Source organism: Puntigrus tetrazona, chromosome 20 (genome assembly GCF_018831695.1).
Source record: "Puntigrus tetrazona isolate hp1 chromosome 20, ASM1883169v1, whole genome shotgun sequence".
In the NCBI taxonomy this organism is placed as follows: Eukaryota; Metazoa; Chordata; class Actinopteri; order Cypriniformes; family Cyprinidae; genus Puntigrus; species Puntigrus tetrazona.
The window spans coordinates 6,282,254-6,293,090 of record NC_056718.1 but is presented as its reverse complement, the minus strand read 5'-3'; the positions used below and the strand labels follow the sequence as shown (position 1 = coordinate 6,293,090).

Sequence of the window (10,837 nt, the reverse complement as noted above, 5' to 3'; positions counted from 1 at the left end):
AGTATTCTGTACTCGGTCATGTGGATCCTTGGAAATGTTGGATATTGTAGCAGAATTAAAGTGTGAAAGCACGAATTCTTTCTCATCAACGTAGACGTAGATCAACGCTGCAGATTGCAGCTGGTTGCCGCGGATATCTCCGCTGAATGGAGCTGAGTTTGAAAAGCAGCTCCGCATTCATGTTAACATGAGCTAAAAAGTGGAGTCCGTGTTTCTTTCAATAATTCATTCATTCAATTTATTCATTCGTTCGTTGCTTGTACTAAAAACAGACTTTTTTTTTGGTTTCCCGTTCCACCGTCTCGCTGACCCTTACAAGCGATCTGCCTGCTTCTGCTCTGTACCTTTTGGACTTCTAAAGGACTTTTATTATGATTCAATAACCCTTCGTTACATAATGGCCTAACCTGTTCGCGATTAAACTATTTCACAGTTCGTTAGCTTTCAAAGAGGTTTTAACATTTCTGTCAGGTACAGTTACACTAATAACTGAGTACGGCTGAACATAAAAGTCTGAAGGATAGCAACAGTTGTGAAGGTGAAATAAAAGTCACACAGGCAGGATTACAGAGGCATCTGATAAATACAACTCCTAGTCCTGACCTACACACACACACACACACACACACACACACACACACACATCCTCCGTCTTGCTGACTCGCTGCTAGCCGATACCTCTCTCCGGTCAGGTGATCAACAATACAAAGGTGTCTGAACTGAGCACGGACTCTTCCTCACTGTCAAATGAGACAAACACACACGTGCATCTATTTGGGTTTTACAGGCGTTTTTTTTAAAGATTATCTACTGTGCAAACGTTTTGAGTCAAGGCTCATTTACGTGGTTGCAATATTGTAAAAACACTAATAGTGTCAAATACATTTACAATTTAAAATATAGATTTTTTTAATGTAAACATCATTTAAAATGTCACTTATTATTGGGCTAGTAAAAATAGATTTTCACCATCATTAATCCAAGTGTTGCATGATTTTTCATTCAGAAAACATATGTTGATTTGCATGTTCAATAATTTACATTTTAATAATAATAATAATAATAATAATAATAATAATAATAATAATAATAATAATAATAAAAACAAAAATAAACAAAATATATATATATATATATATATATATATATATATATATATATATATATATATATATATATATATATATATATATATATAAAACAATTCTGCTGGGACATTGCTGTTTAAATTATGATTTAAATTGTTATTAACACTAATGTAGTGTAAAATTTTAAAACTGTTTTTGTTGTTGTTGTTTCAAATTAATGAATGAAGCTGAGTAAAAAAAAAAAAAGTTTGTTTGTTTTTTTAAATAGCAACAAAATAATAATCCTTGTAATAATAATAATAATCATTATCATCATCGTAAACATTTCAATGTATGATGAATAATATGAAATGTATCTGCAATTGCTAGAAAAAAAGGACCGAATTCTCCTGTGATTATATAGATATCTCCCGATGAACACTGTTAGCTGACAAACGATCGCACACTAGTGAGATTATGAAATGGCACAGTAGCCACATGCAAACTTTGATGCACTAATGCACTCCAGGAATTATTATACAGTTATTTAAGACACTACAGGCCGTTTTAACAGATTAGGCCGGTATGCACATATCCATATTCCACTGGAGTTCACCCCGCACTCAGGACTGAACAGATGTACAGCTCGGGCCGCAGTTAAAGCAGATTTAATGAATAAAAATCTGATACAAAGGGTCAATGAGAACACAAATCACACCGCGGTGTGCGTCCTTGTGCGGCGCCGAGCACGGCATGAGATTTAGACTAATGTGTACTGGATTACTGGCTTCTAAAAATAGACTGGGAGGAAGTACAATACACCCTGACATATGATGGAGTTCGGTGCGAGTGTGTACGTGCGTGTTTCACGCAGTGCGCTGCTTCTTTGTTAGCCAGATGTTCGCTTTCGGCACAAGGCAGAGATATCCAAGAGCAGGTTTAATGACAGTAATGACTGCGAGACTGACGCTCCCTGTTTAACCAATCCAAGCATCAGCATCGCTTCCCATTAATAAATACGGCCTGGTTAAATACCCAGAGGAGTGTATAGAGAAACACAACATACAGTAGGAGGAGCAATCCCGATCGACCGCCACGGTATCGTGTATTAATTCTATTTTTAGTAACAAAGCTCTATGTATGAATGGAGGCTGAGTGCTTACGTTTGACCTTAAAAATGAAACATGTGGATTTGATGGACTGTTTTGTTAGAGCAGACGACGCAGAGAAGATGGGAAACGAGCACCGTGTTTTTGTTCGTTTGTATTGTTGTGACTTATTTTGTCTTTAATATATTTATTGTTTTAGATTAAAGCAACCGTGCCACAAATACAGGAGAAAAAAAAGTGGGAGTTGGAAAACGTTGCAAGCCAGATTTGAACCTGTTCTGCCCATATGAGCTTTTTTTTCGTCTTCATGATTTTTTGTTTTCAAAGTATTTGTATTTAAATAAAGCGTTTAAACAGCTGAAACCCAAGATGCAACAGTGTAAGCAAGTGTTGTAAGCAAGAATTGATCTTGCACTGCCAACTTTTTATTATTATTATTATTATTATTATTATTATTATTATTAAAAAAATCTGAGAAACTTTAATATAACCTAGCACATTAGAATGCATCAAGGATTCAAATGAACACTTACCGCGTGTTTTTTTTCTATTTATTGATTTATTCATGTATTCTCTTCAATACATTTGTTTTTTCAGTTGATCTCAAGAAGTTGTTCTCAACTCAAGATGCAACCTCGCCGCAAACAGTTCAGAGAGAACCGAAAAATGTTGAATGCTAGATTTTTTATGCTTTCATTCATTTGTCCGCATTTGTTTTTTGGGATTTTTTTGGCTTTGGTGAATTTATTTATTGTAACCCAAAAACACAGCCTTGGCATTATTAGTTTTAATATGTTTAAACCTAATAATAATCTATTTCGCAATGAAAATCGATGTCTGAAGTGATGGTTGTACGGCAGGAGATGAATAAGATGGCGGACAAAAAAAAACTCTAATTGGCGGACAGGTAATGCTCAAGAATTATTCCGTCCGCAATCATCTGAGAAGAACGCTTTAACAAACTCTGAACCTGATAACCTCTCACCTCTCAGCCCTGGAAGTCACAGCTATGGGCTTGAGCAGCGGAGCGCAACTGATCTGACGTCAGCGCCTCTTTACGTTGACCTTGTGTAGACGGTCACTCTGGGAGGCGACAGCGCTGTTCTGGGGTCGGTGGGGCCGAGCTTCGTCATCCGGTGCGCCATCGCTCACGTTGAGCACCATCAGTCTTTATAAACTATCTGCTGACCAGCCGAAGCCTTCGGTAGATGACTCGGATAACAAAGAGGAACATATATTGATCACCTGGGACATATTGGATAAACGCTTTAAAATAAATGGGTTACAGTAACCGCAGAGAGTTTTGACACCCTTCTGATTTTTCTTTTGGTTCTGATATTATAGGCTGTGCATCGCTGCCTTGGAACGATCCGCATACTGAGCGGTTTTGAGACTTCTTTTTTTTCCCATATTTTCTAAAAAAAAACGAATTAAAGTCCCAAAACATATACAGATCGCGACACAAACATCACATAATGTGAATAAGCTATCGCAGGAAAGAAATATGCGAATAACTTAATTTTGGCAAAAATATCAGATGCAACTTTAGAATTCAAAAGCTCAAATCATTCATGATCCAGCTTCATCAGAAGTGAGTATAAGGGTTTTTTAAATCATTTTTTGCAAGTCATCTTTCTTAATAATGTGCTACTTAGCCAGTTCCACGGCTGAGGTTTACTGGAAGAGAGGGGCGGGGTCAGCAGAGCTCATTAGCATTTAAAGCAACGTGAACTAGAATGGCTCGCTAATAACAGAGCCGATTTTGACAGGTTAGATCAATGGTAGCATTTTTTACCCTACCATTGAGAAATTGTAAACTAAAGCATGTTGTAGACTTTTCAAAACCATAAAGACACATATCAACTGTCAATTATCAATGTTACCTGGTCTCATGGCATAAAGGTACCCAGAGACATGAAAAACGTACCAATAAGTATAACATCACAGCAGTTTTCAAAAGAAATGAACACTAGAGGCAGTAAAACACCTTTTATTCCCTATCAATCACTGAGTTTCGAATAATGAAGAGTAATTTTCACACGATTAAAGAATACCATGTTATGAACAATATTAATACGCTGGTACATTTGATAACTGATGCTTTTGATTGTTATCATCGCATATACCCAGCTTCATATATCTATGGGTTTTTCTAGAAAATATCGGGCAGGCTTAAGGTTGCAACTTTTAATGACCACAATACGTACCTGAAACAACGTAATAAAACACAGTCATAAAGAGGTATGTATTTTCATGAGACCAGGGACATCCCCACGACCCCTTTAAATCACAGCGAGTGCAAAATACCAATAAGATCAAATACTATATTTTATATTTTTCTCTCTTGCTCTTCCCCTGTCCTCTCCGAGGGCATCCGAGCCTGATCTGGCGTGTGGGCACGCAGGGGAAAGTTATGCTGAAATAGTGGCTGAATGCTGATGCCAACCATCTGCCCAGAGCTCCAGCCGCTCCAGCGATGGATCCATGCCCAGACAAACACAGGACACCAGGAACACCAGCGCTGATTTTACTGCAGATCCTATCTCAGTGTTTTAGCTCAGTGGATGGCTGTGGGCACAACTAGGCTCTCATGATTAATAAATGACAAACAGTCTGCAGTGAACTCGCTTGCCATAGACTCTTTTTGGGACTGACAGAATGATGTCTTTTCTGATCTGATACGGTCTGTCGCATGTCTACATTTCTATACTAAGGCCACAAAACACTAGGATTTTTGGCAATGATTCTTGAGATATGTATGTGCTCTAACTGAGCGTTGCTTTAATGTTTGTAATGGCAGAGCTTTAAAAGGGATGAATTTGGAGAGGGTTTTTATTCCATTTATGTATTTATGCAGTACTTTAGGCAAAAACCTATCAAAAAGTTGTATGGCATATTATTAAACACGTCTTGAGTAATATATATTCACTATATTCAACCACATACTTTTGTCAAATCCTTTATACTTACTATACTAAACAGAACATGGTGAATATTAATTATTATATATATTAACTACCAATAATAATTTAATAATAATTAATAATTAAATTATAACTATAATAATAATATTTTTTATTATATTTATATATATATATATATATATATATATATATATATATATATATATATATATATAATTTATATAATAATTATTAATAAATTGTAAATCATTTTCTATTTTCCATTTTTTTGTGTTGCTCTTGGTGTTAGAAATGCATATAGAATCAAATGAGTGATTGTTGGAAAAGGTTGAAATATGTAAGAGATCCTTTATCTCATCAAGATACACAAGACTCAGTATATTATATTTATTAAAAGTTTGGCCATTTTTAAACGGCCAAACAGGTTCTTGCGAAAATTTGACTTCTTATTGTTAGGATGCTAGTTCATGTAGTCATTCTTAACCGTGTGACTAAGCAGGAAACAGTAACACTGAGGAAACTATGCTAATTACATACAAACAAAACCTAAGCAATCAATCACCTATGGCAACAGAGAATAATCCACTGCACACACACACACACACACACACACACACACACTCCAATCAGTGACTGAGGCTGCATCTTCCTCAAGAACCCTTCAGATAGTAACACTAATGATGCAGTCTCACTAAACAGCACCTAGAGAAGTAAAGCAAATGCAACCACTTACGTGCTTTGGTTATTTGCAATGTTTAGATATCAGACCGTTTCCTTTGCTGTTTTGTGCCTGACCTTTTCTGTAGCTCAGTAGAGCATGGCGTTGGATCTCAAGCCCAGTAAAACGCAAAAGCGATTTTGGCCATTGGTTGCGAATGTCCTCTTTTTCTAGATATAAGGATTTAAAAAAATAAACAAGTAAGCTCAGTAAAGCCGTATAAATGAATCTACTCGTTTAATAAGCAATATAATACATCATTTTGGTTGTGCAAGACAAAACCACAATTGATTGTCTATAAAAAATTAGAAACAGAAAAAAAAACGTAATAATTTGCACACATATTAAGGTTCAGTTTCTCTTTATACTATGCAGGGCATGTTCACCGTGGCACAAAATTGAGACCTTTATGGATTTTTTTGGGACCTTTAGAACTTTCTGCATTAAAAATTCAGAAAACTTTAAGGGTGAGATATTTGCCCTGTTAATATATAAAACTTACAAAAAGTGCACCAAGGAAGTTCAATGCCATGAGAGCAGGAAGCAAATTACACTGAGATGTGTTTGAACTTCACACAGATGTGGAGTAGAAAATGATGAAAGATAGGAAATAATGAGAGAAGTGAAGTGTCGACTATAATGCACACCTTTTATATGTTTTACATTTATTAAAATAAACTGTGAATCATATGTAAAATAAATAAATAAATAAATCATTTTCATGCCGGATAGGCTCAAATGCAAAATATGCCATAATTTGAAGCTCAATAGCATTTGATCAGAATGACTTCATAAAACAAACTGTAAAGTGTTCATCTAGTTGTCAAACATAATGAATTTGAGCCCATTCGGTAGTGAAAAGTATGACATTATAGAGTAGAATAACAGAATAACATTCTAATATCTAGGTGGAAATAAACATTATTATTTGTAATGTTTGTTCAATATAAATTTAAAAAAGAAACTGAACATAGTATATTTGGTTTTTTTCCCTGTTGTACCGTAATCTTGTCGAACCATGACCCCCTTACTGAGGTGCGTACCGAACTGACACATCTGTGCATCATGCCACCCCTAATATATATATATATATATATATATATATATATATATATATATATATAATTAAAACTGCCAGTGAGTAAAAACAGCTAATATTTAAACCTTATTTAAAACTTAAGTCACTTAAACTTAAGCAGTATCACATTAAGCTTAACTATCTAAACAATTTTACATATATATATATATATATAAACACAAAAAATGTATTTTAATACACAAATACCAACAATCCCATATCTTGAATTTTGGGGACATTGCTAGTCATTTTAAAGTGCCCCCATTATGGGTTATGAAAGGTTCATATTTTGGTTTTTGGAGTCCCAAACATCAGACTGACATGAATGCAAGGTTGTGACCTTTTAACGCTTCATTTTCATTTTCAAACCAATGCGGACAGACCAACAAGGGGTCGGTCAATTTCCTACGCTAACGGCTTGGGACTCGTTTTAAAAAAAAGTCTTGTTTCATTGATTCGGGGGCGACTCTTGGACAATAACTTCGTGCACGGTGTGCTTTCAAATGTAAAACTTTGCAGGACGGTAGCTTTTCATCCACGTTTCTCATAAACACCGCAAGGTCATTTTCGAAAAATCCATAAAAGGGGCCACTTTAACAGCAGTTTTGCCACGAACCCCCATCCATTTCCAGAGCAGTTACTTTTGCGACATTAATTCGTTTCGAATAAAATATCTGCCAAGTTAATAAATGCAGCTGCTATATTTAGTAGCCCATCCCTAGAGCTAAAAATCCCCCAAATAATGCCTCTTGCAATATGTTTGATATACAGATGTGAAGCATATTTAACTTGAAAATAAATCAAGCGCCCTGTCAGATCCAGCTGAAAGAATCCTCGAGGTTCAGCAACGCTTTTGATGAAACCAGCCCTGCTGACCTCGCGGGGAAGCGTCTACCTCTCAATATCTGCGCAGTGTCCCGACCGTGAACCCTTATGCGCGCACACGCTCACCTCTCCCTTCATAAATCACCAGGCGAGGGATTAAGGATGTGATCTTCAAAGGAGCTTAGAACTGCCTGTTATTTACCTAAACTGTCCTCTGCCTGGCTCCCGTCCCGTACAGCCATCATCAAACTGATCAAAACAGCAAAATCGGACCGAGCTGCGTCGCCGAGGGTCAATTAAAAAGTTTTCGATTTGACTGGAAGGAGATAAAGAGAGTGATTCTATAAATGCACGGACGTTAGAGTCAGGACGGGTACACCGGGGTGCTCCTCGGCCCCCGAAGAGAGACAGAGACGTGACAGGTAAGAGACGGTAACCCGGGCGGCGCGCTCTCCGAGGACTAACCGGTTGGCAGAGCTCGAATTCTGAAGGTTAGCAGAGGTTTGGCTGGGACTGGAGAGGAGAGGACCATATGGACCTACTGTGAGAGATATCGCAGAGTCACTGGCGAAAGGCCTGTGAGAAATCGACTGACGGAGCATAACGCTGCCTGCTCCGTCAGCTGTACTGCACTCTTTACTTGACTTTAAAGGGTCCTAAGCGCTGCTTCTCATTTGGATCAATGGCATTAGGGTCGTTGATGCCTGGTTTTCTTTACGGACAACTCGAGGTGGCGCAGTCCTATAGGTCAAACTCAATCTGACATAATGACTTCATCCCTACACCTTCCCCAGCTCTACCCGTATAGATCTGCTACGTCGTATACGTTATATGTGCAGCAGCGATATTTCTTACACGCTCACAACAGCATGTTGTGGATGTATCTGGTACTTTCTCTGGCGCATCAGCTTTGTACCAGACCAGATACTTCACTTGTAGATTATCATGTAGATTACTGAGCCAATCTCTCTTTGTCTCGAGTTACCACGACAGAAATTACTTTATTAAAAAAATACAACAGCATGTGTACTGTGTATAATTATTATGCGTATAAAAGTAAACACACATACAGTATATCTTGTGAAAATATGTACTTACATATGCATTTATATATTAATATAATTAATGTGACAGAAAAAATATTTAATATAAACATAACATATTTTCCTTTATATGTACAGTACACACATATTATATAATTTTTTTATTTTGGATGTGATTGTGTGTGTGCGTGTGTGTGTGTGTTATATACATATAAAAATGATTAAGGACAAATTTAATTTTTATTTTTTTACATAGTATGTGTATATTTATTATGTATATATAAATGCACACACGTATAATAAAAAAGTGTTACATTTCTATAATAAATATATTTATATAAACTGTATGAATCAAAATATATTAATCTAAATACATGTAAATATATTAGAAATATATGCTGTAATTCTACTCAGTTTATTTTAGAATATATAAGTGAGGGACATTTTTAGAGGATTTTTTTACCGAAGCCAAGTCTTTAAGAACCTGACACCTTGTGATTCTGCAGACTCGAGGAAAACTGTTGCACTTTGCTGTCCGATGGTCATTCTTCATTGCATTGCATTTGAATATTTCTCATTGGCAATTAATAACCAAGTCGACCTCTTGTTTATGGCTCATTTTGTCAGTAAAAAACAAGATGCCTAATAAATCTGCACACCTGACTATAAAGACTTTCTCACTTACAGCCTTCCTGCACGATTATAAGCCACTTAAATCACATTGCAAATGCAAAGTTACATAATTACATGCAAAATGAATAGTAGTTATCAAGACTGATGGGTAAAATGTGCTTGGAAAAAAAAATAGCATCATACCACCGCTAATAATTACGTACACTATAAACCCATCCTGTGTGTGTGAGATCAAGGTTACATCAGTTAACTCAACGAATCAGCTCACGCCATCACTTCATTAAGACTTTAAATCACCCTTTATCGATTACAGAGCTTATACTGGCATCCCTTAATATGTTTCTTACTAATACATCCATTGCAGAATATCTGCTGCCGCTGTCAGATCTGTTAGGACTGAATATATGTAGACGCAAAGGAGAAACGATTAGGATTGAGACGCGTATATGCGCACGACCCGACTACTGAAGACCATGAAAACCTAGCAGTTTTTCATCTGTCCTGAATGAGAGCACTGGTGGGTCGGGCGTCCCCTCGGAGAGGTTGAGATCTCGTTCGGTCCTGTGGGCCGGGACCCTGATGGGCTTTTGACACAGATAGAGAGAGAGAGAGAAACAAACAAACACTCTCCTGTCCCACTTCTTCTGTTAACTAACATCTGGCCTAAATCTCCCCATGTATCTCTCTCCTGCTCTTCTACTCTCTGTTTTCTTGCGAGCAACAAATTGAATTTCATCTCCCCCCCCCCCCAACCACCACCCCATACGCAACGTTTGTCTGGAACAGAGAGAGAAAGCCGGGGGAAGAATGATGATGTTTGTGCGCCGGGTGTATGATCTCTCTATTCGCTAATCGCTTTTTCTAGGTCTTCATTTTCACTGGTGACAAATAGGCTATAGTTTTCATCAGGAGGTGGAATTACGGGTCGTTTATTGGGTTGAAAACATATTTAGACGACTGTTTTGAAGGGTATCTATAATAACAATGAACAAAGCTATCTTTTCATTATCGAAAACCCTTTCAAAACTGTCATTCTTATAATACTCATATATACGCATTAGAATTCCCTCTTCTAGAAGATCAATTAAAGGTACAGTGACCCAAAATCAAGATCTCACAGTACATCACAATTTAGACCTGTTTTTAATCTCTTCACAGTATCATTTTTTACTGCAATTCAGTTTTATTTCACACTTTAGATGTTTTTCCCTTGCGTGTGTGAATATTTCATCATTTATATTTTTACTGATGTTCCGAATATCCCACAATTCAGATTATTTTTATTGCAATTCTAAGTTTTTAAGTCAGACTTGTGAGACCTTTCCATTAATTAATTAATTAGTTTGTTCATTGATACAAATAAAAAAAAAGAAGAATAAATAAATGAATTAAAAAAAAAAGAATAAATAAATCTAAGCCAATCAAACAGAGTAGTCATAC

At 36.5% G+C, this 10,837-nt stretch overlaps 1 long non-coding RNA gene across 1 annotated transcript in view; it reads right to left on the bottom strand.

The window, feature by feature from the left end:
- Positions 1 to 10,306: 10,306 nt before the first annotated feature.
- The window catches only part of LOC122325190, a 1,263-nt gene continuing 732 nt past the window's right edge, over positions 10,307 to 10,837 (bottom strand). The window contains exon 2 of the long non-coding RNA XR_006247262.1: positions 10,307 to 10,837. This exon is cut by the window's right edge and continues 405 nt beyond it. This is a non-coding gene — a long non-coding RNA (uncharacterized LOC122325190).